Source organism: Mangifera indica, chromosome 9, assembly GCF_011075055.1.
Source record: "Mangifera indica cultivar Alphonso chromosome 9, CATAS_Mindica_2.1, whole genome shotgun sequence".
Taxonomy (NCBI): Eukaryota; Viridiplantae; Streptophyta; class Magnoliopsida; order Sapindales; family Anacardiaceae; genus Mangifera; species Mangifera indica.
This window is the reverse complement of record NC_058145.1, coordinates 13,489,805-13,496,156: the sequence shown is the minus strand read 5'-3', so window position 1 is coordinate 13,496,156 and position 6,352 is coordinate 13,489,805. Positions and strand designations below refer to the sequence as shown.

The 6,352-nt window shown below is 34.4% G+C and overlaps 1 long non-coding RNA gene across 12 annotated transcripts; it reads right to left on the bottom strand.

Moving 5' to 3' along the window:
* Positions 1-508: 508 nt before the first annotated feature.
* LOC123226109 lies at positions 509-5,727 on the bottom strand. Of its 12 annotated transcripts, XR_006504287.1 has the most exons (5): positions 5,347-5,724; positions 5,032-5,157; positions 2,977-3,725; positions 2,089-2,160; positions 509-1,904 (listed from the first exon to the last, which is right to left on the bottom strand). It is a non-coding gene; the product is annotated as an uncharacterized LOC123226109 (long non-coding RNA). The 12 variants fall into 12 exon arrangements; XR_006504281.1 differs by having other exon boundaries at positions 2,089-3,725; positions 5,347-5,727; XR_006504283.1 differs by having other exon boundaries at positions 509-2,160; positions 2,482-3,725; positions 5,347-5,726.
* Positions 5,728-6,352: the final 625 nt, after the last annotated feature.

Below are 6,352 nucleotides of genomic sequence, written 5' to 3'. Positions count from 1 at the left end.
TCAACAATTTTTTAATCCCAAGCCAATTTTATCAAATAATCTATTTGTGTAGTATTATTTCTTTCAATAATAATAATTAATTTCCTCCAATAACAAAGGTTGAAATATATTAACATTTATTACCAACTTATTATAGCGAAAGCTAAATATGGCAACGGAAATGGATAAAGGTCGAATGCCTTAACCTTTATTTTATTTCCATAAAGAAAAGCTTTTTCTATTTCCATTCCATCCTTGATATGAGAATAATGAAAAAATTTCTCTCCCTTCCTTTCTCATCTTGATGGAAAAAAATTTTCATACCATCCTCTCCCTATTCTTACTAAAAAAATAATAGAATTTTTAGAAGATTTCAATGCAGATCTGTTATTATTCAAAACTTTTTAAGGTAATTTAATATATAAATGTTTAAAAAATATGTAAGGGAGAAGACAAGCCAAAAAAAAAAACAAATTAAAGATATATTTATCTCTATCTCTATTTCATCTCTAATTACAGGAATTTTAGCTATTCTCGTTTTTGTTTTTATTAGTAAATCCCCTCTTTATTCAAGGAGAGATGGGTTGAAAACCCAATTTTACAGATCACATTATCATCTCTAGTTAAAAAGCATCAATATTACCAGAAAAAAAGGTACTAAAATATAAGAACAAGTGCTACTTTTTAGGCGAATGGAATGTCAATTTTGAGTTCAAATGTATGAAGTCGTACGTATAATGGTTGTTTGTTGTATTTTTATGTTAAATAGTATCCGTATCTGCATGGCGTTGAACAATATATATATTCTGCCCCTCGTCCCAGTTCTTGCATGGTCTTGTTATCATCGTTACGCTTGATTCCATCTTTCTTTTCCCACTGCGTTCACAACGAAGACATTTGTTCATGGAGGGGCAACCCAGTTCACCAGGTTTCCACTTTCCTCCTGGTTTTAGGTTTCATCCTTCTGATGAAGAACTCATCGTTCATTACTTACAAAACAAAGTGACTTCACGTCCAATTCCAGCATCAGTAATTGCTGAAATAGATTTGTACAAGTATAACCCTTGGGAGCTACCAAGTCAGTTCTTCATGAACCTCATTTCACTGATATTATTTCATTTATTCAATGAATTTCGATAAACCCTAAAATGACCTTGTGTGATTGTTTATTTGTGCAGAGAAGGCTTTGTTTGGTGAAGATGAATGGTTTTTCTTCAGTCCAAGAGATAGGAAGTACCCTAATGGAGAAAGGCCAAACAGGGCTGCTGGTTCAGGTTATTGGAAGGCTACTGGTACTGACAAACCTATTTTCAGTTCTTATGGATCAAAGAATCTTGGAGTCAAGAAAGCTCTCGTCTTTTACACTGGTCGTCCTCCCAAAGGAATCAAGACTGACTGGACAATGAACGAGTATAGATTGCTTGACTCCATGATTAAACCTTCCAGGTTAAAAGGATCCATGAGAGTAAGTGCAATCACCTTTACTCATCATAAACTACCAAGTGCATGAAAAATAAATTGTTGCTTGATTTTGACAGTTGGATGACTGGGTTCTATGCCGGGTTCGACTAAAAGGCAGCATGCTGAAGAGTGCAAGCGAAGTTCATGGCAATCAGAAGGCAGAATTAATGGCGCGATACTTGCCCAAGATTGACGAGGGAAGCCCTACATACATGGACTACAACACTGACATTATCACTGATTGTCTATACAAAAACTGTGTTGTACTTGCTAATCAACCTCTACTTCCCATTCAAACTATTTCCAGTAGCAACAACGGCAAAAGTATTCCCTCAGGCTATGAGGGCGGTGGCCATTCTGACAATATTGGAAAATCCCCATTAACAGCTTCTTCTTTGGAGACTTATTTAGATCCACAGAAGAGGAAACCTAGTGCTCAGGAAAACAGATATGAAAATATTCTCCTGTCCAACAGGAAGCCAAACAGTGATAACATGGATCTTGAGGAACTTCCACATAACAAGACACTATGCAACAATGACCTAAACTATTATATGCAATGTCATGAAGGCATCTACCCTAATATGTCCGATCCAATCAATTATTTCCAGGAGCTTAATGAATTTACTTTCACAGGTAAATACTTACAGTAATAAATCTCTTCAGAAAGGCAGCATGGAGTTACTCTTTTAGGTGGCCAGCTTGGAGCCAATGGTCAGACTGTACACAGCATAAAATGTATATGAGGACACTAAATTACATAAGAATCCAAGTATTGGGAGATAATTGCAACTAAATACAAGTCTGTACTCATAATTTGTGGTTAGTTGTATATGCGTGTGTGAAGTGTTATGCTTTCCATTATTTAGAGCTTCCTAGCTTTACAACGTTTGTAATATGAACAGAAATATGGCTATCTATAAATTCAATACTGAAATTAAATAACTAAAAAGCATCTTAATCTTCTGCTCATGGATTAACCGAATTGAAAAGCAATATTGGCAGATGAAAGCATTGTAATATAATTTTAGTATCATTTACATCTTGAACTTGATCTTTTTGCTTTAGAAATTGGTGATTGCAGTGAGAGTAACAATGAACCAATAGGAACTCCTCGAATACAATTTAATTGCAGTGGCAAAACCATGCCAAGCCGATAGAGATGAACAAAGATGTTGAAAGCCTCTGAAATAATATCAAGACATTGATCCTGTATAGATATCATTGAATCAGATTTACCTAGTTCTTACCTTCAGATTTACAGGGTAGACACACATTTATGTGTATCTACATGTATGTATGCAAATTTCCTGAAATGATTAGGAGTCTTACATGCCTGTTTCATTTTCCGCATTTCATATTCTTGACTAAATTGATTTGACTCTTTGGTTTGTTTGAAGAAATCACTGCTAAAGTTCCCATCTGATGATTTGTTCCCAGTAATCAATTATGCATTTTTTAAACATTGGCATTGAATTGAAAAGAAAAAATTCAAAAGAATTGTAATGAAATGAAGAGCACAACAATAGTAAACACCTGATGAGTCAAACACTATATTTTTATTAGATGGTGAAGTTCCCCGTCCCCTAGTTGCAATAACTGCAGTTGTGGTGACGTCTGGCATTGCATCAATCCCGTCTGAAAGTGCAAGGACCAGATCATAACGAGTTTCTTGTTCTTCTTTTGTAAGCTCTTTAACCCGCACGTATAGAAAAAAATATTAAGATTAAAGTTCTATGAAACTTTGCTAAAGTCATCTCTGCATGATTGATCAGAAGAAGTTAAAACCTTTCAAGTGCATTCAAAACAACAATCAGAGATTATAACTAATTTGGGCTAATTTTTAAGACTAATATCATGGCCATGATAGCCATTCATATCTTTGGGAAGAATATTCAATGCAATGCTCCTCCAATTGATATTTAAAAATATAAAAAGACACTTATATAGTATGTTTCCTTAAGCTCCACCATAAGTTTAACAAGAAAATAACTAGGGGTATACCTCACATCTATAATCTTGTCTATGGAGTCTCAATCTCACATCAAGGTCAGCATCTGATGCTGCAGTATCTTCTGGAAATTTTCTAAGAATAATGTTCTGGTAGATGTTGCAATTCTGTGATAGGGCTCTTGATCTGTCACAAAAGGAATACCCCATAAAGAGGGAAATAGACACACTGGTGCAACCACCATCATAGGTGTTATATTTATTTTGGCCCTTCAGCCCTCTTAATGTTAAGGTGGCAAGATTGTGGCCATCATACACAAGAAATTTGCACCTACCTTGAATTAGAGATAGGTCAGTGTCACTGCAGATATGTCAGCTGTAACAATCTAGATGTGTTAAAAAAAGGATCCTTTTGTGTATATATTATGCTAGAAACAAGAAGAAAACACCACGACTAACCCAAGGATGAGGCACCAAAATTAAGGTCTATTCACAGAGCCTTTTTTATACAAAGATGCAATACTGGTAAAAAAGGACAAAAAGAGAGACTATACAAGCCAAGCCACATAAGTTAAAATTTGCACATTCATCAGTTTCACTAAGAACACTGCCAAAAAATCTCCATCATAAACTCTGTATTTCATTCTGAAATTAAAATGCTTTTCAATTTGAAATTGTAGAGTTTAATCAATCCACCCTGTCTTTCTATAAACAGATTGCCCTCTTTTAGGGTTGATCCATTTTCCAGTAATTAACTCCAATTCAAGAGTCAACAAATTAATATAAAACTTTCTTTTTTCATTGTCTTCTGTTCTTTTTTCCTGTTAATAAGATATATTTACTACAGTAAAGTTATTCAACTAATGCAAAGTGGTGAAACGAGGTTGCTTTTTGTCTCCAACACCAGGTCTCCATGCTTCAGAGTGCCTTTTTAGTCTTTTACATCTAATCTTGGTGAGACTTTTAGTTTCAGTCTGATTTAATTCGAAGATCATAAAATAGTACTATGTTTTCTCAGTCATGGCTATTCGCTTATTTGTCTCACACTCATGTCTCACTCGTTAGGATAATGGGTAAGCATCCATCTTTGACATCATCCAGGAGCAATTACCAATCTGTTTAACTCTTCTACAAAGCTAAACTATGTGATACAATTTTGAATCATTTGTACAGTCATTATCAGAATGTTACAACATGAATTACATGAAAGAAAAAGTAAATAGTTGAAATAATTTCTAAGTTTGACGTCTTCTAGAAGCAATTACCAATACATTTTTAAACTCCAGTAACAAGCTAAACTATGTGATACAATTTCCATAACATACGCAGCCATTATCAGAATATCAAATCATCATGAATTAGAAGAAAGAGAAAAATTAACCAACAGTTGAAATAATTTCTCGAAGCTAAACATAAACAACTTATTTACTGAAAAAGAAAGTCGAATTTAGATTTTACTACCATTCCAGAATCCAGACCCTGGCCTAAAAAAAGATCTTACCAACTAACTCCCGTCCAAAGACAAAACTTGCATTTTCATTAATAATTAAATATGTACCCAATCCTGAAATGCTCCTAAACTTTTCGTTTAGCAAGTATAATTCAAATCGTTAATTGATTGTTAATAATAACAATAATCACCTTTTTGCGAGCCAATTTCTGCAGCATAGGGAATTCCTCCTTTAATCGAGCCTTGGTCCGACGAACCTCTGCGATCATGGAAACAGAAGCCGCCTTATTTTTCTCTCTCGAGGCCGCTTCTGCTTTCTGCACAATTTAACAGCTCTTTAGCAAATGAATTTAATCAAACTCTCAAGCGTGCATATTTAGTAATTGCTTATTAAACGTATTTAATTTACCAAACGTATATTCATGTGATTTTAATTTCACTTAAAAAAAATTATCAGCAAACAAACACAATTAAGATAAAGAAGGCCAAGAAGGAGAAATTCAAACATGAAGAGCTTTCTGGATTTCGGTTTCAACAGCAGTATAAAGCGAGCAAAGGCTTCGTCACTTTGGGAATTCGGATCGCGTCGCTTGTCGAGATCACACTTCTCGTATTTCTTGCAAATGTCGTCGACTCTGAAGAGGATGTGGATCACGCTCATTCTTCTTTTTCTCTATCCCGTGATTTCTCTGTGCAGAAGAGAAATGGAGTTTTTTTTTTTTTTTCTTTTTATTTCTCTGATTTCGCATCATTGTTTTGCTCTTTTCTATTTTGGGAGTGAAAAAACAAGCCTTAACTTTAAGTGAAGAGAAAGGAGATGACAGTATCGACTCTTTTAACGGTCTCTATTCTCTATCCCTTAGAGGGGGTCAAAACGTTCAGAACGGTCATATTTATATCATCCACATACTTTACAGGAGAACGACAAGGCGTTTATATTTTGCACTACTGTATGACAATCCTCACTAATAAATAGGGCACGAGCTGTGCTTACATTTCTTCAAGCATCACCCGTCCCCCGATTTCTTTATATCCCGTTTAATCATTTTGAAATGTGTGAAAAAAATAAGTAATTACAGTATCAAATCATAAATTAATTATAAATAAATTTATATAATTTATTTATTTCTATAGTTTGATTCGAATTTCAGTGTTTCTAAGATGGAATTTTCACAATAGTGCAAGCTTGAAACAGAGTATCCGAAATTTTATTTCTTAAGGTAAAATGTTTATCAGAACACACACAATAGTTTAAGATTAAAGGTCCAAAACAACATTTAAGCTCCGTGCAAAATCAGAAATGTATTCTCCCAGATATGGAAAATCCACTTTTGCATTATTCCTGCAAGAAATTGTAGAGGATGAATTGCACACCCATCTGTAACAAAATTTACCCATAATAATTTAACTTTTCAAGCACCAAACATGTGGCTCCTACAATGGCAGCCAGTCAATAGTTCTGTCTCCCCCTGTCCACATTAACAAGAGCTTCTCCATAAATTCTGTGAAGCA